At 39.4% G+C, this 24,015-nt stretch overlaps 1 protein-coding gene and 1 long non-coding RNA gene across 2 annotated transcripts in view; one reads left to right on the top strand and one right to left on the bottom strand.

Annotated features, from left to right (window-relative positions):
* The window catches only part of FGF14 (fibroblast growth factor 14), an 828,657-nt gene that overhangs the window by 211,693 nt on the left and 592,949 nt on the right, over window positions 1-24,015 (top strand). The window lies entirely within an intron of this gene.
* Window positions 1,460-13,338, bottom strand: LOC109303158. The gene is made up of 3 exons (XR_002099020.1): window positions 12,360-13,338; window positions 9,152-9,155; window positions 1,460-1,472 (listed from the first exon to the last, which is right to left on the bottom strand). It is a non-coding gene; the product is annotated as an uncharacterized LOC109303158 (long non-coding RNA).

Below are 24,015 nucleotides of genomic sequence, written 5' to 3'. Positions count from 1 at the left end.
TCTCGTCCAGGGGGCGGGGGGGGGGGGGGGACTGGATCCCCGCCACTGCACACACTCCTAGCGGGGAGGCCAGGGGGATATATGCTCCCCAGATCTGTGCACGGGGCAGGGTGGGCTGCCCACTGTGGGATTGGCACAGTGCCTTAACCTGATTCTCTCCCCGCAGGGCCTCTGTGGCTCAGCATTTGGGTCCTGGTGCAGCAGGGCAGAGCAGAGGAGGGATGGGCAGAGAAGCTCCTTGCTGCTGTGATCCCCATGCTGCCTTGGTGAGGCACCTCCTGCCTACCCAGCAGCAGTGGGGGCAGTGGCACAGGGCTGTGCTTCTCACTGCTGCCAGGTGGGCAGGGAGTGCCTCACCAGGGTGGCACAGGGCTCATGGTGGTGGCATCTAGCTTCCCTGCTCAGCTCCATTCTGCCCTGCCACACCAGATCTCACCTGATGGGCCATGGAGGCTCCAGGGGGAGGGCAGCAGAGCAGGGAACCTGAGCACACAGCAGGTAGCCTGCACCCACCACTGCAATAGGCTCCACTCCAGCTGTGCCACCCACAAGGGAGAATGAGGGGGAGCCAGGCTCTGCACTCTGCTCTGCCACAGCAGCCACCATGTCCCATGGATTGCAGCTGGGGCTTGGGCACTGCTGTAGGGGGCAGAGGGCTGTGGACCCAGGTCTCTGGCAGCTGGGGGCCCCCTCCAGCAGGGCTCAGGGAGTGGGTGGCTTCAGGTGGAGGGTGAGGGGACCAGCAGGACCCAGGGGGCTGTGGATGGGGAGTGAGGGGCACCTGCAGGGCCCAGGGGGTTGTGGATGCAGAGTGAGGGGCACCATCAGGACTAGGGAGCTGTTGCTGGGGAGTGAGTGGCACCAGCAAGGCCAGGGCTTGGGAGTGAGGGGCCTGGACCTGCATCCTGGTGAGCAAAGAGGGCAGGGGTAGCTCTGATTTTCCATCATAAAAAAACAAAAATCAAATACCAAAAATGTATAGGTATTTAGAATTTATATTTTTATAGTGATTGAGGTACTGGCAGGCTTCCAAATTGATTTAAAATTGTAAACATATCAAAAAAGCATTATGTTCAATTAATACCTATATATATATATATAGTGGCATTTTTAAATCAGAGAATTTGCAATTTTTAAACAGAAAACTAGGATTCCTACTGATAACTAGTAGGTGAACATACTAATTACAATTGAGGGTAAGATTTGCAGAAACAGATAAACTAAAGGAACTCAAAGTGTGTGATATTTATTTGAGGCAAAAGTGAATCAAACCAAGAATGTGGCACTTTTTAATTATACCTTATTATTTGAAATAAAAAGTTTAGTCCTAATGTAGCATGTTGAGTTTTGCAAAATTCTGGCTTATTCATTTTGGGGAATGTTGGCTAAAATCATTCACTCATATTAAAAAAGAAAAGAAAAGAAAGGAGCCACGAGAAAGATTGCTGAAGTCTGCTTGATTCAGAAAGAAACTATCCACCTACTGAAACCATGTAGAGTTAGGGTCTACCCCAACAATAAAATCAGTAATTTCAGGGAAAGAGGTTGTGTTCAGAATTCCCTAGTTACTTGAATTCAAGTTCATTATAACAAGTCATCTATTTGTGTTGACTTTGGATACAGGGTATGTCTATGTACCATAGACCTGTACCATATTTTCACCCATCAGCTTCTGATAAACTCAGAAATATGCTAGTGAAGCTGTTTCAGGGTGTCCCCTAGAGCTGCTTCTAAGCCTGCCAGACTGACATCTCGGGTGTTGCCATGGAGTGCCCCCAGAGTGACTTCACTGCTAGAATTAAGGGTTTGGGCACATTTGGGAATGTCAAGGGTGGGCGAGACACACTGGGGAGCATGTGCCCCGGCAGAGGCAGAGGCAGAGGCAGAGGCAGGGAATAGACCTACTTCATATAGCTTAATATAGCATCTCCTGAACTTTTTCTAATCGTATCCTGACTTACAAATGGATAACTTGATATGGCAGTAACTGTTCATGGGCCTACAATTAATGGGCTTGCTATGCCTCAGCTACTTCATAATAATGATACCTGTGAAAGTCTTACCTCATGGTAAGAGTTAAACTAGGACAGCTTATGCCTGAATGAAACACAGTAAGCTTTCACTTATAATGGTGTATTTGGGGGCATAAGGATCAGTAATTTAACTGATGGCTGGCAACTGGGCACCTTCGTGGGGGAGGCACAAAAGCAGCCATTGCTTCAGCAGCAACTGAACATGCTACTGAAACTGGCATGGCAGGAGCTGGCATCATCGTGGGCACCCAGTGGCTGCCTCAGAAGTGAAGCTGTGCTGCTGTGCTTTGGACAGGGGTGGTTACTGAAGAGTACCTGAAGGAGAGAGAAAAGTAATTCTCTACCTCCTGTGAATTGTGGGCACACAGGGTAATTGGGGGATTGGCTGAAAATTAGGGTCTTCCTGGGGCTCATGACCCCACCCTTTGTAAATGCTGTGATCCCATTTGAGGTTACAAATCTTAGTTAATTAACCAGTAGCTGAAAAAGATACTTTGGATCTATTGACTGTTTTCAAAACTGCATTTTTCAAGGTAGGCACCCAATCCAGACTTTTAGGTATTAGCTTTAATGGGAGTTCCTGAGAGTGTGTATCTTTTGAAACATCATGCCACATATGTAAGCACCAAAAAAAGGCTTCAGGAATCTACTGCCATGCACCTTTAAAAATGCCCTAGTTGACAAGAAAAGATTCTATGCGATAGTCAACATTTTAAACATGTGCCTGGTCATGCTTGTGTCACTATATAATATATAGATATTTTATGAAATTAGTTTACCTACTGTCTTTTGGTTATGAATGGCAATCTCAGTGCCTTGCAACCTTACATTCTTTGCATCATTTGCTGTAGTCTTCTGAATGTCATGTTATTAAAGAAATGCATCTGCCATTGTACGTAGCCCTTTTCAGAAGGCCTTTCTCACAAACAGTCATTTTCAAGTAAGAAATAAACAGTCAAAATACAGCTTTCTTTTTAAGACTAAAAATATGAACTTACAAAATTTTCTCTTTGCATGTGGTACTTTAAATAGATGATTGTTTTACAAAACTGATTATTTGTGTTAACTGAAAAAAAATTCTATTTGTATTGTATTCCTACAATATATCAAAAGCAGCTAACACCCATTTAATTTTATAAGTATATGTCCCTAATTCACATGGGCTAGGGACAGACATTACACATAAGCTGGTTTAAGTGATCAGATACTTGTTTAAACTTGTAACAGAACAGATGTCCAGTGCATATAGATCAGTTTGAGAATGGCTGAATCGGGTTTGAGATAAACCTGGTTAAAAATATGATCAGTTTTAATTGATTTGGCTTAAACTTGTTTATGCAATGTCTGTCCCAGACTCCTTGCTGGTTTAAATAAAATCAGACTTCCCCAGCATCCTGTCATGCTCTCTGGGATGGGCAGAACTCTCTGCTCCACAGCAGGGATGCCCCCTCCCCTCTGCTCCCTAGCTGAAGCTTGGCAGTTTCTGCAGGCATCTGCCTGACTTCTGCTCCACCCCCACTCTGCTAAGCAGGCATTCTCCATCCCTCACAGACACCTCAGCATTAACTAGCAGACCACATGCTGGCTACCTCTGAGCTGTGGCACATGGAACAAAGGCAGAATCAACAGATAGCTGGTAATGTCCCTCTGTTTTCTTAATGGGATTAACATTCTTCGCTGGGCTGTTCAGGAGCGGGGGCAACCCTCCCTAATCTCAGTGTCTTAGCAGGGCCTGGCTATGCCCCCCTCAGCTCAGCGCTGTACAAGGGAAGGGAGGGCTGGTCTAGTGCTCCCGGCTTCTAGTTTGGGCCACTTCAGGCATCTGCCTGCATTTCTGGAATGGCTGTCTGGTTACAAAACTGATTTAGCCTAGCCAGGTTAGGCTAACCTGCAAAGATTTTAAAAATTCAGGCTCAGGCTTTTTGAATGTCTGTCCCTGGCCATAGGGTCAGATTCTACTCCGTGTAAGCGGAGTTAGGAGCCTAAGTGTGGTTTTACTTCCATCCTGCTCAAGTCCCTGAAAATCCATTAATGCATCCACTTTTCTAACAAATCAATCACAAAAAAGTAGTGGGGAGGAGGAGGGCCTGCCCATGTTTTGCTTTAACTAATTTCAAGGCACTTGACCAGGTTAGAATAGAAGTGCAATTAGGCACCTATTTACATGCCTAATGGTAGAATACAGCCTGGCCCATAATGTGTCAATGTACTTTAATTTTCCTTTCTTAGATTAAACAAGTGAATTCTGCCAGAGATAGAGAAAGAAGGAGGGACAGTTATAATACTCTATGAAAGAAGTAAGTTCTGGATAAGTTTGTCTGTAAAACTGATTTCATTTTAGATTAGAGTGACCAGACTTTTGAGGTACTGAAATGTAGAATGAACACTGACCAATCATGGACGTGGCCTTTTGTTTTGAACTTTATAACATGGTGTAAAATGAGTACAGCAATGACTACACGCTAAAAAAGGTAAAAACAGTATGGCAAGCATTAAAAATATAAATAATTTAATATCTATTACAAACCTGAATGTAAGAAGCAAAAATGAAGCTATAAATAAGCATACCTTTTCTTTTAGTTTTTAAATATAAACATTATATGTGGGCAAGAACTGTCAGAAACTGGTTCTAAAAGTTCAGCACTTGAATAAAAATGGCATTATACTCCAGACTTGCTGAACAGCATATGTTTTTTCAGAATTGTTGTCAGTGCTTAGCACCTCTGAAATCACGCCACTTTTATTCAAGGGAATGATTTTAAGAATTCATATTTGGAAATGTTGGCCAAGCTCTTTCAACATTTAGTTTTGTGTGAGAGTCATGGTATGCACCTGGGGGCAATTTTTTAATTTTAAACATAGACAAAAATGCAAACTGCAGCAATCTTCTCTCCCCAGCCTGCCAAAAAATTTATTGTCTCACTTATTCTTGTAATATCTCTCTTTTGTGTTCCTGCAGCCTCCTCCTTTTTTACTTCTGTCTATCTGCCCTTACTTCCTTCTGCTCCTCCAAAATAGTATTAAAAATCATTTTACTCTGTTACTGAACACTGGAGCTCTATTCCTTTTGTTTGGATAGAGACATAATTACTGTATCATCACACACCAAAAATATCACTTTTGCAGGTGCCCTAGTTCTGGAAAAAAATGATACTAAAATGTAGGTATTTTTTTTCTTACTTTTGCTTTCAAAGCACCAGCAAAATAGAGTAAATTAACTTTTATTTGCATGAATATTTGCAAACATATAGATCTCCATATAAAACAGGGCATAGTATGTTTGAAGATGGTAACTCTTTTTATTCAGCCTTTTTAAAAAGCCTAAATCATCCTGAGAATTTTTTTTAAATATTTGCCTAGGAGTAGGTTTCTCAACTTAGGCACTGACCTGATTTTCAGAAGAATTATCTGACCCATGGTATATTTAATAATGAAATAAAAAGCCATGATAGAAAAACATGAGTGACCTTAAAGAAGGAGTAAATTACTTAAGATGATATTCAAGTTGTCAGTGTAACCAAGACTCAACTCAAGTATCTTGCTTACATTTTGCGTTCATTACCTTGTGTATATATAGAAAAAGGAGACTAGTATAGAGAAAACTGAACAGTGTAGATAGAGCTGTGTTTAGATACTAAAACATACCCAGACAGTTTTGGAGAGACAGACCCTCTCCTATAATACTCCTGTCTTGCAAATCTGTGGCATTACTCATATGCACAAAGTTATATTTAGAGGATCAGGACCTAAGGTTGAAGTCACCTTTCTTTATGAAGTCTTATTTTTGCTGATTTTTGACGTTCAGCTGGAAAATTAGTTTGGAATAAAAATTATCAGGTACATGCCAGAAGCAAAGAAGAATGTTTCTGCTGATTCTGCAAGATGAAAGAAATTATCAAATGGCATGTGGCATACTGAAATGTTGACTTTAGTCTCGTGTTTCTGTCACAGTTACTCAAAAATAGCTCCCAAGTTACAAGGAAAACACATAGGCTGTCTATATGAGTAAAATAAGTTGTAATGATTCAGAGTAATATGCGATTAAGATGCAAATATTATAAGACCAGGTCCTTTTCTTGCTGATGTCAGGGGGAATTTGTTGTTGCTAACTGCAAGAAGCAGTAGAACAGTACAATGTGTGCAATTTTTGAAGTTTTTCTGTAGACTAGGTATTCAGGTACTTTATCAGAGTGTGCTCATTTGCTTCTTCCATGTAGTGTTACAGAAGAGTTTGCCTTCAGGAAGAGAGTAGGCTTTTTGTAAGTGATCAGGAACAGTAATTTTCAATAGTAATTTTCTTCTTAGTTTGACAGTTTCAAATATTAAACAAAAATAAATATAAAAATTTGCCTCAGTGAAAATAAAAGAAAGATCTGCAGAGCATAATAATTTGTATGCTATTATTATCTATACGTTTTAGGAAATAGCTGTAGTGGAAGCTATCAGTTGAAAGATCTCTTGGGTTTTGACATTTAAAATTTTTTTAAAAGGTATTTATGGGATGTTTCACCTGCATACTCACACTCATGCACATTTTACAGGAAACACTGCCTTTTCTGCCCTTACACTTGAGCCCATTTTCCCTTTAATTTTTAAACTTTTAATTGCTAAATGGATTGATATTGGAGCTAAGCAGGTAGTTCTGAATGAATACTGTGCTTGATAAATTTTGTATTATCCTGAGCTGGAAGATTTCTATAATCTTCCAAAATTTCTAAGTGCTCCATGATAACTGTACTTTAGGGATGCATTTTGTCCAAATAAATTTATACACATTCAGAAATTATTTTACCTTTTCATTTCACTTTACGTGGTCTTAATTTGTTCCTAATTATCACATACTTCTTTTTATCTTGTTAAAGACAGATTAAAAACAGAAATTTAGCTTCTCAGCCATTACTGAGATATTATTAATTTAGTCTCATTTGATTGATTTCTAGTACTTTGTGGCTTTGATCCTTTTAAAAGCACTTATTTCTGTAACCCTCTTTGAAGAGAATCAAGTAAAGTTTAAAAATATATGTCACCTTCAAAACAACTTTCTTCTTTTCCCATTGCTCATCTTCAAATTTTTACCCAACTTTGACATTTATTTGCAAAAATTCTTCTGCTGGATTTATTAGACATACTTGATCAGGGTCTGCAGGGTGACACTTCATTTTTTTCCTTTGTGTATCAACAATTTAGTATATTAATATTATGTGTGCAAAATATTAAACTAATAACTGTAATATTTGCGTTTAGAACATCAGTAGAGGTTAACTCCCGTTATAGATATGACTTTAGGACTAAGTAGACCTAATTAATGAGGAAAATATGTTATTTTAATATTAGATATTGTCATTTGAGCACAACAGGAATATCTTGTTGTGTTGCAGAGCTGCAGAACTCTTTCAGTTTCAGGACAACTCTACAGGTGTTGTTTCTGGTGTAGTTTGTTTTTTCGTTCCTAGTTTAAGCAGTTGGAGGAAAGGCCTAAGCAGATTGTCATAGCAAAGATTTAATGTACTAGGGGAGAAATGAATCCCTTGAGACAGAGAAGTTGCATATTTGCATATGAATTTTGGAATGATAAGCTATGTGCTAAAATTCTGTTGAACTTTGTGCTTATTAAGGTTATGGTCTAAATATAATATATTATTGAACTGAGAAGGATTTTCAACTTAGCCCTACATCACTTATGGCTTGTCTCAAAGGAGAAACATAGGCTAGAAATGTTCGTATTTCTAAAACCAGTTTATTATTTTAAGAATTGCAGTGGGTGCAGAAAAACTACATTCACTGTGGGTACATACAGACATCTGGGGGGTTAAATTGCACTAAAAATGGCCACCCAATGTAACTTCGTTCAGTCAGATGCCCTACACTTAGGTCTCTAGTTAGGTCTATCTAAGTGCAAACTGTACAGAAGATCAGGAAGTTTAGATCAGTTTAAAAATTGCTGACCCAGTCTAAGTTAACTGTACGTCAGATGTAGTCTAATTCAAATTGGGTCTGGAGAAACTGATCTAACTGAACAGCACAGCCCTGGGTCTGGGAAAGCCCAGCCAATAGTCCCAGCCCCAGGGCTGTGCTTTTCCTACCTCCCCTGGCACTGAGCTATTTTTAGCTCCCCAGACCCTTGCCCCACCCCTAGATGGACAACACCCATCCACCGTGGACCAACCAGCTCCTCCAAGACCACCAATTCCCCCATCCCCCATCCCACAAGTTGCTCCTAGTGCTGATTTTACCAACTTTCACTGGTGCTGGGAATCAAGGAAGTAAGGTGGAACTGGGGGGAGAGGCAAGCAGGATCAGGGGGTTGGTTTGCTGGGAGGTTGTTTTGTTTCGAGCTGTGGAGAGGAACCTGGGGAGTCAGACATCAGGCAGGTTATAATGTGTCATAAATCTGATGTCTATATTTAGTCCATGATTTTTTGTATCCAGGAGGTTGATGAGATGAAGTTCATAGGCTCATTTCTGAGAAGTGTTTTGTAAGTTTCCTTTGAGGATTAGAATTGAGAGCTTGGCGAGAGAGTTGTTTTCTTGTGATAAATGTGCCCCCACAGGTAATTGGGTATCCTTGTCTTTGATAGATTTCCGGTGTGCATTTATTCTGGTGCGCAGTTATTGTTTGGTCTCTCCTACGTATTTTCCATCAGGACATTTGGTGCATTGAATGAGATATATAATATTTCTGGAGGTGCAGCTGTGAGATGCAGGGATGCTGATGGCTCTTTTGTGGGATGTAGTAATTGTGGGGGTGGTGTAGATGTGTTGGCAAGTTTTGCATTTCTTGTCATGGCATGGTCTGGATCCATTTGATATGTTCTGGGCTTGAGGAAGTTTGCTTCTGGTGATGAGGTTACTGAGGTTCGGAGCTTGTTGGAAGGCTAGGGTGAGTGGTTCTGGGAAGACCTCTGTAAGAATAGGGTCTCTTTCTAGCATGGGTTGCAGTTGTTTGAGGATTTTCCATATGGGTTTGAGGGAGGGGTGATATGTCATAACCAGCAGTGTGAGATTTTTTTTTCCAGCTATTTTTTTCCAATTATTTAAGTTGGTTTAATAAAAGATATCAGATTCAACCATAGACCCTTGTCTGCCTATGTCCTTAGAACAACACAGCTACAACCTACACCCCTGTATATACCCTAAGTTTCCACATATGTGCATTTGCATGCATACTCACATAGATATCAAGGATTGTTTAAAGCACACCAATCATCTAGGCAGCTTCTGCCAGCTACCTCCTCCATTCTTCTGAGGTATACTGACAGGCTGGTTAGAAGTAGATTAGCTTAAATGAGAGATTGGGTTTATCTATGCCAGTGGTTTTCAACCTGTGGTCAGCAAATCCTTGGGGGTTCACAGACTATGTCTACAGAGTCCATGAAAGATTACTATGATCAATCAAAAGTATGTGACTACCCATACTTAGAATTCAAAAGGGTCCATATCTCCATTTAAAATTTCCAAAGGGGTCTGTACCTCCATTTACAATTTTTTAGTTATCTGCAAATTAAAAAGGTTGGAAACCACTGATCTATGCTCATCAAGAGACTAAAAACCCATTGGATTAAAAACCCATTGATCCTAAACTGTTGCTCTATCACTTTACAAGCTTTTTTCTGTATAGTTTACAAACATTTTCAAATATCTTTGGGGTAAGTAGTTATGAGAAAAGGCTGCAGTACAAAGCACTGAGACAAGGGAAGGGTGCTGGGGGCAATAGCAATGCGGGGCAAACTGCAAGGCGACAGGAGCAGGGGTGTAAGATTCTGGATATGCCCTGTTTATTCTTCTTCTCTGCATCAACTTATTCTGTGAGATAGGATACTGACCTAGAAGGGCCTGCAGTCTCACCCAGTAAATGGTAGCTCCTATGTCCTTAAGAGCTAAAGGAGGCAACACTACTCATTTTTTTTATCCTAAGTTTTGTGATAATTGGCATTTGTCTTAAATTTCAAGTTCCTGGAGTTACTTATATGAGACTTTCAGCTTTAATATTTTTAATTATGTTTTTAAGCCCTTGTAGTTACGGAGAAGTCTGACCTGACTGTATGGTAAATGCTGAAGAACCACAATGCAAACAAAAGAACCACAAGACAGTGTTTTCCCTACCCTTACTCCTCTCTTCTGTCCCCCACCTCCACCTGCCCAGTCATGATTCTTAAATCAAATTCATGATTTTCATGGACCTGAGCCATGATTTTTTAATATGTTTTCTTCAAAACAACTCAGCAAATTCCTGCTTGGGAATGTTGGAGGGAATGTATGAATGTATTTGAAAGTGGATATTACAGTCAAGGGAAGTAGAGAAAGTGAACTGCTTGGACAAGAGAATTGCATATGTGAAGGGGAAGAGAGTTAGTTGGTAATAGAAGAGATTTGCAAACCCTTGGGACTTTATTAAGAGCTATACAGCAGCTAGGGAGAAGCAGCAATAAGACATGAATGTAAAATTAACAAATATTGCAAAAAAATCCTATACTGTCAATGAATAAATAGAATTAAAGGGATTTGCTGGATGCTTTCATAACACGCTTGTTGGCAATAGTTTTTTGCAAATGGAAGTTGCATAGCTTCACCATGGTTTCTAAGGGCCTTGTGGAAAAAATGTGGAGAAATCTATTTATTTATATAATTGGACATTTGGGCTTTGTGTGGAGGTGATGAAGAATATTGAGTCAGAAATTAATACTTGGTAATAATAATTTATTTCTATCTTTTCTTAATCAACAGTATAGGTTAGAAAGATGGAGAGAGATTGCTTTGCTTTTCTTGCCAGTATGTCAATGATAGTAAGATAGAACCTGAAGAGACAATCAAAACCAACTTGTAGTATGATACTGATATTCCCTTTGGACAGATAACATGAATAGATAAATACTTACTTGCAGGATAACAGTACTGGCATATGGCCACCGGAAGGTGCTTAACGGTATCACGTTGCTAAAAGTCTTACTAGATAGTCCTTTGATATAGAAGCACTGCTAGCTTTATTTCCTCTGAATACATTTGTGAATCAATTGAGACCTGATATATCTTTGATAGTAGCTGCCTGAAACATAAATAATAAAAGATTTATGGTTTACAAGTGCTAACATCTATAGGAAATCATTACTTTTCAACAAGAAGCTGTCTTTTCAAATGAATACACTTCCACAGAAGACACCTGTTTCTTTTTTTCTGGTGCCCACTTATTAAAAAAGATGGGTTCCCTTCTTCACCTGAAAGTCAGGCAGAGTGGACAAGTATCCTACATAACTCTTGCAAATAACTTATTTTATTCTGTATTCATTATTTCTTCCTGAAAGTTAAAGTGATGCTATTGCCCTGTGCAAAAGGATGCAGCACCATCTTATACTCAGCTTACCAACCTGAAAACTTTCTTTACCCAGCAAGGATGTTCCACCAGAAATAGAAATAAATCCTATTTTTATTGTACCTTTGAATGAACCATTTAAAATAATCCACTACAACATGAAGAGAAAGCCCCCACTGACCACACAGCTCCAGTTGTTACTTATCATCCCACACTAGAACCTGTAAGAAGGATTATCCAACAATTACAGCCTTTAGTGGAAAAAGATCAGACCTTGAGAAAAACAGACCCAATTCCATTTGCTCCTGGCCTTCCAACAACTCCAAAACCTAGCCCAACTCATCAGACACAAACTCCTCTCTCATCAACAGACATCTAATGAAAACACAGCCCTGCCTTAACAAGAAGTGCAAAACCATGCATTTCCTCTGCCACCACAATCAGCCCTCTGCAACAAAACCATCAGAATGCATAGCTAGAGATGTAAAATTTTTGGAAATATTGAAGCCATGGAAAAACCCCATCATCCTGTCCCCTCCCATTTTTTTTCTGGAAAAAAATGGAAATTTTGGGAAAAATTGAAATACATGCAGTCCTTATTTTCTTAACACCCTTTACAGATCTAAATTCACTTTGCTATGTTAAGAACATAAAATGTATTATGTATAACTTGGTTTGCTCATAAAATAACATGTTTGGTATATTTATTGAATTTAAAGGAATAGTTTATTCAGACAATAATTACAAATTTACTAATTGAATTTACTTTAAAATGTTTTTAATTTTTGTTACAAATGGAGCTACAAGCTGCTGAACTCTAAAGAACCTAGCATCTCTTAATTTTTGCCAATTTATGAGAAGGAGGCAAAAATTAGTTGAAAAAAGAAGAAACCATCAACATTATAGTAAAACAAAGGATGTTATTATGTATTCTGGACTTAGTGTCCTCCACAGTGTCAAGCAGATACAGAAAGGACTCAGTTTTAGAAAAAGAGCTGAGAAAAAAAGAGAATTAAAACCAAGACTCATTGAATACAATTTTTGCTACATGAAACTTTGCCTAATCAGTCTCATTTTCTGAGCTATCACTGTCAGCAGTTTCTGCTTCTTTTGATCCTTCATTTTTATCATCTTCATGGACTTCTGAAAACAGAAGGTTTGCCTGGATTGAGACAAGCTTCTCTACTCTTTCACATGTTAGTTTATTTCTTGATTTGGTGTGAGTATTTCCAAACATAGACTAGTTTCTTTCACATACTGCAGCAGATGGAGGAATCTGAAGCAGGTGAGAAGCAAGAGGAGTCAGAGGCTGTGTTGTGCAAAGGCCTTGCCACAATGTTGCAGGAGGGACGTGCTGGCAGTCACAGACTGCGTTCCTGGACCAAATACCTGAAGATGTTCTGTATTCTGCAACCTTTGAAGGTACTTTCCCAACATCAAGTCCTAAGTGTGTTGCTTGTTTTGCAATCCAGTGAAACACAGTAGCAGTGCTATTATCACTAACATTTCTGCCTTTGAATTTTGGATTCAAGAGATTTGCAACAGCATGAATTGATGGGCAACAAAATTCTTCCCATCTATTAATAAAGTCTTTCACTTTTCTTTCTTCTGTACTTGTAAATGGAGATACATTTAGATTCTCAAAAATAGTTGATTTTATCTGGGCTATTTGGTAAGGAATATCTGACAACGTGCACTGTCTAATTCAGATGCAGTGATTGCTGAAGAAATTGGCTTTAGAATCTTCAGGGAGTTCTGCAACTGAACCCAGAAGACATCCTCATAAAGTACGGTGTTCCTTACACTTCTGGGTACTTCAAGATCCTCAGTTATTACTGTTTTTTGAAGAGCTTCTTTGTTTTTTAGTAGACTTTCAAATGAGATCACCACTCCACCCCATCTTGTTTTACTATGGTTTGAGTGTCACTAATTTATTCTTTGCATTCTTTTCTTCCTGCTTCTTCTTAAAGACTACAGCTACAATATGAGTAGCTTTTACATGTTTCATAACTTCTTTTGCTCTTCTATAGATCTTTTGCAGAGTGTCCAACTTCATGATGTCATTAAGAAGCAAGTTTAGCCCATGGGATGCACATCCTATTGCAGTAATATGTGGATAATTATCTAGTATGATCTCCAATTCTGCTTTCATGTTGCTTTCATTCTCAGTCAACAAAGCAAATACGTTATTACTTCCACTCTTCTGTAGGAATTCACGTATTTTACTACTGATATACTCTGCAGTATGCCTGTTCTCTCCTGTTTTAATGCTTCTGTAAAGAACTGGTTGAGGTGTTGTTATCACAAAGTCGATGTTTCCTTCTCTCTGCACATTTGTCCATCCATCTGTAAGTACTGCAAGACACAGTGCTTTGTTGATTTTTCCTTGCACAGATTGTATTACACGTTCATACTGTGACTCTAAAAGAAGCTTGCTCAAAGAATGTCTGCTGGGCAAGCAGTACGATGGTCTGAGTAATTTAAAAGCTTCCTGTCAGTATGCATTTTCAGTTTTTGACAATGGTGTCCCAGAAGAATATAATGCCCTTGCAAGAGCTTGGTTAATTTTTCCTGATCTTCAGGTGTCATCTTGTCTACAAATAAAGCTATTGGGAGTCTGTCTACAGTTGATTGCAATATTTGGTTACTGGAGGATGTTGATTGGGCAACCCTTTGTGATGCTGATGTTACAGAAGAAGACAAAGAAGAAGCAGCAGCAGTAGAAGGACTTCTGGGTCAAGAACATTGAAAAGAGCTACTTGCACTTTCATCATCATGATCTACCTCCTCCTGACTTCATAGATTTCATAGACATTAGGACTGGAAGGGACCTTGAGAGATTGAGTCCAGGCCTCTGCCCCAGGGGCAGGAAGTCAGCTGGGGTCAAAGGATCTTACACCCATGAAGGATTTTTTAATGTCTGCAGGACACTTCTTACATACAAGGATCTGTTTGGTCATCCTAGTAGGATTTGGAAATGCATATTTCATTTGACAGTATTTGCAAATCACTTTTTTTTTCTCGGAATAATTTGCAGTGTGGAAATGCTTCCATATGTTAGAAGTTGATTGCACCAGTTTGCTGAGGGAGAAAAAAGAAGAATGTAATTTAGTGGCTAGCTTGCATATATAAGCACTAAGCTACAGCACATGGGCGACTGGTGCCTTCCGAATCTGGGGGGGCACCAGATCACTGATGGGGGGGCGGTCCACCAGCAACTGATTGCCAACTGGGGGGGGACCCAGCAGCCAATTGTGGGCTGGCAGGGGGGCATCCCCCAGTGGCCAATTTCTGAGCCAGTGGCGAAACTGGAAGTACCAGCAGCACTTCCACCAGCACTTCCGGTTTCATCACTGGGGCTTCTTTCAGGGTGAGGGGGCTTTTTGGAGTAATAAACATGATTTTTGTTCTCTGTTATTTTGCTCAAGCTATGTCTGCGTCTCCCTGAGACATGAAGAAAGGCATTTTGTGTTCAAATTTTGTGTGACCTCTCTCAACTATATGGTTTGTTCAGGAAAGGGTAACACAAAACCCTTCCCCTCTGTGGAGAAACTAATTGGTTGTGTGTGATAGGGGGCAGGATAGATGGCTCCACCCTTCTTTTTAAATCTTTTCTGTTGTGCCTTTGATGTTATTTTGGAGAGCAAGGTCTGCAGTGCCATTCTAGATTGTCTGGCTTGCCACTCCTGTTATATCAGTACAGCTGAGATGGATGTTCTGTACTCTCAGTACATCAATATATCCTGCAGCTTTTGGAGCATATTCCCAACAGGCTCTGTACCCCCCTTCCTGCTGTCCCAGTGCACAGTCCAGAATTGTACCTCAGAGTCTCCAAAATATAATGGATTTTCTAAACTCCTGGCTCTTCCATAAATTTCAGGCCTGACTCACACATTTGGCCCTTGCATCTCTGCAGCCCACTCTATAATCCCCTTTGTAACTTGTCTTACCTTATCTGGACCAACTGTCTTGTCATGCCATTTGGGATCAGGAAAAAGTGTGGGGAGCCCAGGATCATCCAGCTTCACCAGACCCCAGCTGGCTATGTGATTTCACTCAACAGGCTCTTTTAAGTTAGAGCTGAGCTCTCACAACTCCCTGGCACATTTCCATATTCATGTCTACTCAAAATCTCTCATTTAGCCTTTGCAATGTAGGCAATGCTATGAGGATCCACTTTTGTTTCACGTCATGTCTGCTGCGTACTGCTTTGCAGAAAGAGCTCAATATTCTGGCCAGCTGCTCTCCAGTCTTCCTGGCCTTCTCCTGTGACCTACTGTTCTGCAGACCCTGGGCTTTTGTCTATCAAACTGAACTGCCCAGTATCATATTTCTGCCACTCTGGGACTTGCTGACTGCCTCCTCTAGCCTCCTCTTTACATACTTTTAGCAATGTGGCTAGAGCCATAAAGGTCCCTTTAAAGGGATCTTTTACCTTCCTTATTATATCTCACAGGACTCTCACTCTAAGGTGACTTCAGGGGACTATGATATAGAGGTCATGCTGTTTGGGCAAATCTAACAATTACTTACACCTAGGTACATCCTATGATTCCTGATAAAGAAACAGACTTCAGAATAGAATGCATATTGGAAGGCTTTTAAAAATATGAGCAGAAAAGAGTTATAAATCAAGTTAGACAGAATAACCTTTTCCATGCCAGCTGTAATTTGCTACTTTGGGAGTTTTAAAAGTGTAAACATTGAGCTTTATGCATCAGTATTGAATCAGAGTACATCCTAGCTATGTTAGATAGATATATCGGACATCACATGGAGGTCAGGAAACTTTTTAAAAAGAAAATGTTTAAAAAAAGAAAGATACCGAAGTATATAATCAGAGAACCAATTTATTCATACCTAAAAGATAGCAAAGTGATAAGGATAGCCAGCATGGATTTGTAAAAAGCAAATCATGCTTAACCAACCTGATTTCCTTCTATAACAAAGTTAAAACATCACCAGGGATCCTGGTTTTCCCTGATTAAAAAAAAAATCCCCAATTTTCAGATTAAAAAAAGTAAGCCAAAATCCACAGCTTTCCATGATCAAAATGAAACACCACTAATATGTACTGATATATTAGTGGTGTTTCATTTTGATCACGGAAAAATGTAATCCAAAATGTAACCCAAAATCCACATTTTTCTGTGATCAAAATGAAACACCACTATATATGCCTACATATTAGTGGTGTTTCATTTTGATCATGGAAAAATGTGGATTTTGGAATAAGTTTTTCAATCCAAAAATTGGTTGTTTTTTTTTTTTATTAGAGAAAACCAGGCTCCCCGAACATCACATAGCAGGTGCATCAACGCCTTCATTAATGCACTTTTACTACTGTGCATTACATTTAGTACCTCTAATGTGAGGTACTGAATAAATGTCCATTGGGTTGCCCTAATGCAAAGTAGCAAAAGTACATGCTTTTTTAGTGAGGCTTAATGCTCAGTAGCCAAATGTTACTACACAGTAGTGTATTAGCATGTTTTTTTAGATGATTCTCTAATGTGCAGTAAAATAGGCTACTGCACATTAAAGTGCTTGTGTAGATGTGCCCTGTATTATTCAAAATACATGAGGTTGGAACCCTGGCTTGGAGCCTAGGTGTAGGGAAGGGATGGAGAGCAGATGGAAGGAGATAGTCCTGGGGCATACAGCATTCACTGTGTAATCTGTAAACAAAACAAAAAAATTAAAAACTATCTCAATGCAGCAAACTGTATACATTATCAATGAATTTTTAAACCAAGCTAGAGGAAATGTTGTATGAAAATTACATCACTCCCAAACAACAGTAACTTGATAACTGGCATTGATGTGCCAATTTATGTGGCTTTTTAAAAAGATCTTTCCTGTTTCTTTAAAAGTAAAAAGAATAAAATTCCATTTCCATATTTGAAATCTGCAAAAATACACAGTGGATGCATCTACTTGTGCAATTAATGTAAAGTAATAAACTCCAGAGCAGTCTGAGCTGAAGTAAACTGCTCATGGGCGCAGCATCCATACATGTGCCTGGGACAGCAGCAATTTGAGCTGGGATGGAGCAGACCCCCAGCTGGCTGGGCTGACTGGGTGCAGTTTATGCACATGGTTGGCATCTATACTTTGTTTCAATTACAGTTCATTAAATCTAGTACCTGTAAAAACAGGTACTAACTTAATGTGTTACAGTTGGCACTACTGTGCAGTAGTAATGGTGTATACTTTTTTTTGTGATGCTGTACACTTTTTTTTGTGATTCTATGTAGCAGACTAATTCTACTGTGCATTAGCACATTAGCATGGTTTTTGCTTGCTGCACTAATGCACAGTAGAATTAGTCTACTGCACATTTAGTGTCTCATGTAGATGTGCCCAGTTTGTGTAAAAAGCTAGTGTCTGTATAGGTTAGCAATGTCTTAAATATTGTACTGCTTTCTCCAGATCATGGTCTATGTATGATCAGGAAAAATGGCAGATAGCAGATTGTGTAGCTTAAAGTCAATATTATGACTTTATAAGGTCTGTTAGACTTGAGAGAGTTCAGCTGCCCCTGTCACCATGATAGATCAGGGGCAATATTTTTTAAAGAGGACTGGAAGCTTTACTGCTTATTGGCATATGAATGAAATTACCTAAAGAATCTAGAACTTGCCTGTTACCCTGTGGAATCCAATATCTGCACTGAATAATCTTCAGATGGAATTGTTTACTGCTCCTGTGCACCAGCTGTCACTGTTAAAGAGAAATGGTGCTCATTTTTTGAGAAAAATATGTTTGCCAATTTGATCTGTATCATATCAAATACTCTTGAGTCTAGGTATAACATTAAAAGATTACCTTTATTTTCCTCTCTAAATAACAGTGTATTTATTCTTTTCTACTGCAGTCAGGAATGTATTATGTTGCATCTTCTGATATGTTAAGGTGACATAGTATTCCCTTTCATGTAATAGACAGATTTTTTTTATACTACATATATTAGAACTTTTTTTAAACTAATGCTCAGGTAAAATTAAATTCTGGTCTTACAAAACAGTCTATCTGGAGGGCTTTTCAGAATCCTACAGAAGACCATGGAACATTGTATGGGGGTGATTCACTCCAGTGGATGACATTGTAGAGTCAGGACTCAAATGTAGTGCAATGAATCAACTAGTCTCAGTAGTGTTCTCATTTTGGAAAGTGCTTGTAACTCAACTACACTGGCCTAATAATTAACTAAATAAAATGTATGTTTTATATGAGTGATAAATGCTCAAGAGAATTCTTAAACACAGTGATTTCCTTCAAGTCAGTATGGGGGCATGGCATATTCTACAGCTGCTGTTCTTACAGTACACACTTTGTCTTGGCAAATACAACCAATAACTTCATGTAATGCAATTAAACTGCCGTATATTATGCACATGACTCATCCCTAAACAGATGAAACAGAACTGATCTATGTAGGCCGCACTAAAATCCTAAAAAGTGGTTCTGAATTCTGACATTGATCTTTAGTCTGTTAGCACATACCAGGTTTTCTGGGAATTGAATCACAATTGTAAAGCAATGCTAGACATAGAAAATGGCAAGAAGAGGAATAAAAATTATAGGGGCAATTCAATGTCATAATTTTAAAATATGACATGCTATGGCAATTGGCACTATATAAATATAGAAAACAGCTATTTTGTAACAGCATTTTCTCTATGTAGTTCCTTTGCAGCATTGTTTTTAGAATTTCCAGGCAATCTCTTCTAGTCCGTTAATAGCCAGTTTTCTTGTTGGTGTCCACACCAGTGGCCAGGAACAAAGGGAGGAGAAATGAGGAAATATTTCAGCAAGTTTTTTCTGATGTCTTTTAAAATGTAATTTCCAATTTAATTATGGTGGAGCTGTGGTACCACCATTGTGATGCTGCACCTAGATTTTCATTTTTATAGGGCAAAATGCTTTAATATTTAGACCATTCTAAAAGACAGTAAGTTAGTTTTTACTTCTTCAAAAAGAACCAGAGGACCACTAATTTTGTACTGTCTGGTTGTTTCTTGTATTTGTCAAAAGCAAAACATGCTTAACCAACCGGATTTCCTTCTATGGTAAGGAACTTTATGTAAAGTAATAGGTTTTGTGGATGCGGGATGAACAATGGATGTGATATATCTGGATTTTAGAAAGGCTCTTGACTTTGCCTCTCACAGCATTCTCATAAGCAAGCTAAGAAAATGTAGTCTAAATTAAACTGCTATGAGATGAACACCTAACTAACTGGATGCACAAAGAATATTCTTCAGTGTTTCAACGTCAGCCTGGGAGGATGTGTTAAGTATGGCTCCCCAGAGGTCTGTCCTACCTCCAGTGCTGCTCATTATCTTCATTAGATTTAGAGGATGGAAGTGGGTGCACATTTAGTAGATTTATGGGTGGCACCAAGCTAGTGGGGTAGTGTCTTTAGAGGACAGGATTAGAATGTAAAATGTGGTAAACTAGACAACTAGTCTTCAATAAAGAGGATGAAATTCAGCGTAGTTTAGCCCTTGTACTTTTGCAGTAACTTGACAATATGTAATAATATTCGTAGGTGAGTTAACAGTGGGGATTATGAGATCTCTGGAACTAAAAGCAACATATGTCCCAATGCAAACCCCACATGATGATCTCAGTATGGTTAAGTTAGAATAATTTTCCAAATCAGTTGACTTCATGATAGTCAGATTGATACAAATAGGCATGGGATTGCTCTTATGTGCATGCTTTCAAGGTGGGTCAGACATATCCTGAGAGAACCTTGTGTCCAGCCACATTAAAGATTTGTATGTACCTGTCATAGGTGGTGCAGGCAGTGACTCTGATAGTTAGGATAACTTTTCACTTATGTTATAAGACTGTTTTGTATCTCAGCCAAATATTAACTATTTGGTTTGAATGTTTCCCTCTGGGGTATCTGCATCAGGTTGACATTTTTTGGAAAATTTTAGCCAAAAGTGCTCTTCTTTAAGTGCACTAAATGAGGCAAAGCACCTGTGGAAAAATAGTATGTGATTATGGTATGAAGACTGTATAACAATGGATGTGCACAAAAGGGCAAAAATTAATGTAATTCATGTATTTCCTAATCTCTAAATCCTTCAACCTTTAAAATTGTGACTTTAAAAACTTCACATTTTTCTTTTAACATAGTTATTTGGGGTTAATATTTTCATTTGTTTAGAATGTGGTGCTTAATATTCACTTTAATCATAATTATTGGACACACACACACAGTATCCCAATATATATATATTATTTACAAATATTAATTTGACTTTGAATTACCATTCTTCTCATAAAGTTTGATTGTAAGGAACTTGAAGGTCTATTACTGTTTGTGAAAACATGCTTACAGTTGTAATTTCTCCTGAAGCTCAAGTGAAGCCAGGTTTGGCACATCTCTTTTATCTACTGTAAGAGCTTGGAGAAATGTCAACACAAGAGAGTTGGCTGGAGACAGTGAATGAAGTTAGCTCAGGATACAGATGTACATTTGACAGTTTTTTCACTGATTGTATTTAGATATCATTAGAAACCTTTTTAATGTTGGCAGTTTTAGCAAATCAATGAAGTTCCTTGTTTTAATCAGTGAACTAACTACACAAATGTTACAGCATAAAATTACAAATTTTTACAGGCTTCCAAAAGAAAATCTGCCTAAATTATTGATAATTTAAGAAAGCTTAATAAACATATATACATACATATGTATGTATGTATATTTAAATATTTTGCTTCAGTTAGACTAGAACAGGGCTGTCCACCTGGCAGCCCACAAAGGGTTAAGTTGTGGCTCCTGGGTCTCTGTCCATCTGTCACTCCTCCCATCACTCTGGATGCAATAGCAGCTGGAGTCTCTGTGCTTCCTCTCTCTCTTCTGGCTGCTGCTTTCTGCCTCCACCCCAAAGGAGCAGGTCAGTGTAATGCACAGTGCAGGGAGCTGAGGGTGAGTACAGGGCTGTATTTGGGAGGAAAAGGAGAATGGGGCAGTGCATGGGGAATCTCACGTACATAGTGCAGGGCTTGTCTGCAAGGATGCGTGTTGCAGCAAGGAGGGAGAATCATGCTTGTGTGCTTGTGTGGCACAGCATGGGGTAGGACTCCTAGAGTAGCAGTGAAGGAAGGGGGTCTGCAAGGGCATGCCACGCAGCAGGGGAAGAGTGTTTGAATGGCTTGGTGGCCTCTGACTTGACTGGTGTGGGGTGCATTGTGTTCAGTCCCCACTTCCGAAACACCCAGGGCTTAGAAGTTGGATGGCCCTGAACTAGAGGATCTTGGGAGGGATCCCTATCAACCCTACATTTTTCATGATTGTATCCAGATGATAGAAGAAGATAACAACAGATTAATTTCCTTCTCTCCTCCTACACATGCATGTAAACTTCATCCTACCTTTTCGAAAAGAGAAGGTTCCAGCCTCTTATCCCACCAGCACAATGTGTCAACCTCAGATTGATTAACATGATCCAGAACAGTATCCACTATTTATAGCGTCAGGCATGCACATGAGATTCTCTGTAATACCTAACTGGTAAATGTCAATGCTTCAATTTTAAGTGTAAATAACATCTAACTAATCACTGCATTCTTTGAAGGAAGGTGTGGAGTGTAGTAACAAATTCCCAGTGGAATTGCAGATCATGACTCTGTGTGTGATACAATAATATTTTTTTCCTTACATTTACTGGAAGAGGGCAAAGGCTGAAAGAAATCTGACATCCAATCAAATATCAATAGTTTATAAAGGCTACCTATAGCTCTGCTTGGAACTGTGCTAGACTGGTTTTTCTTTAATTTTTTTCAGTAGATGAAAGATTAAAAAATGTGTTGCAATTGAAGCCAATGTTAACTGTGAGAGAATTGGGCTGCTATAGGATACTGACTGGAATCTTCATTTCATTTAGAAGATATGTTATCCCTTCCTTTTTTTTTTCTTTCTATTTTGATATATAATCATTGCTGGTAACTAGGTTTAATACCGCAAACTATCATGCAAGACAGAGATTTTTGAAAAAGAGAAAGCCAAATTTTAGAATCAACAACATTTGGGGTGGGACACTGTGAATCGCAGAATATCAGCTTATTCACTGTGAATAAATTATCTGACAAAATTAGCTTTTGTTTTCTGCATGAAAGCAGACTTCAGGTGAATGGTGGGAACAAGTGTCAACCTAGGAGCTGTTCATTAAGCCGCACCTTTTCACTACTCTTGGTATACAGTTGTCAACTAGACATACATGATATCATTCCTTAGTTGAATAACAGAAACTTTTGAAGCAAAAGAATGACAAATAATGACTACTCATCTTTACACACAATACCCTTGCCTTGATATTAAAAAAGGGAGTCACTGTGAATAATACCTCTTCTTCACATAGATATGTGACAAACTTCTGTGATGGCACACTGTGCACATTTGTGCAGACTCTTGAGATTTTTTAAATCTCTGTATATGACTAATGATTTGTATGCTGGGGAGTACATAGGCTCAGTGCCAGAACTAGCTATAAACTCTCCTTTAAGTGACACTTTTCTAGAGTAACAATTCCTATCTCTAAGGACAAGCAAAGCAGCAGTCAGGTTAAATCAGTCACTGACCATCTGGGTGTTTGCCTGAAGAAATCCAGTCATAACTGATTTCTGAGTGGTTTCATTGTCACTTAAATATACAGTGCTGACACTTTACTTAACCCTTAAATACAATCAGAGATTTCTATGCTTTGAAGGCATTTAAAAATCAGACTGTTAAATTTACGATAGGCCAAATAATAATCATCCTAAGGGGAAGATTTTAGAGCCGTGGTTCTCTTTTTAGACTTTAGACACCTCTTGATGGGCTCAAGGCACCTCTTGGAAAATGCTGTCTCTTAGCTTTCACTTACTTTTTGGTTAAAGAAAAATAATAGAGAAATTCTTCTGTGTTGAAATGAACTCAGAGCACAAGTCAGAATGTTTTTAACACTGACCTTGGAAAATCTCCCTTTAAATAAGTTTTGGGGTAGGGACAGATGTTGAAAAAGCCTGAGCCTGAATTTATTCAATTTTTGCAGGTTAGTCAAACCTGGGTAGGCTGAACCAATCTGTAACTGCATAGACATCCCAGACATGTAGGCACATGCCTTCAGTGGCTCAGGCTAGAAGCTCAGGGGCGCTAGAGCATCCTTCCCATCCCTTCCACAGCACTGAGCTGGCGGGGGGGCAGTAGTGTCCCGTGAGTCTTTGCCACCTGGGGGCCAATACCTGCATTTGCGCCCCCCCATCTGCAGCCAATTGCTGAGTGGGCAGTGGGGAGAGGGTCCCCTGATGGTGAAGCTGAAGTATTGCTGGGGGCTGAGTACCTCGGATGGCCCAGCTGGCACCCAGGGGCATGGCTCTCCCCACCCCCACATCGGTACACCACTGGGGGTGGGGGGCATGGCCAGACCCTGGCAGGACACTCTGGTTAGCCCAGGATGGAATTGATAATGGTGTTTATCACACCCTAACTCAATGTTTTTCACCCCATTAAGAAAACAACAGAGGGACATTAATGTTGATTCTACCTGTTGATTCAGCAGGGACTGTAGCCAGTGTGTGGTCTGCCAGCTAATACACACACACCTCCTCAGCAAGGCAGAGGGGAGAGGGGAATTCCTGCTTATCAGGGAGTGGTGAGGGGGAGGAGGGGAGCAG

The sequence above is a fragment of the Gavialis gangeticus genome, unplaced genomic scaffold (assembly GCF_001723915.1).
Source record: "Gavialis gangeticus isolate Ggan-Ray unplaced genomic scaffold, GavGan_comp1, whole genome shotgun sequence".
NCBI classification, from domain to species: Eukaryota; Metazoa; Chordata; order Crocodylia; family Gavialidae; genus Gavialis; species Gavialis gangeticus.
Note: the sequence above shows the minus strand (reverse complement) of the source record. Positions and strands in the feature narration are given on the sequence as shown.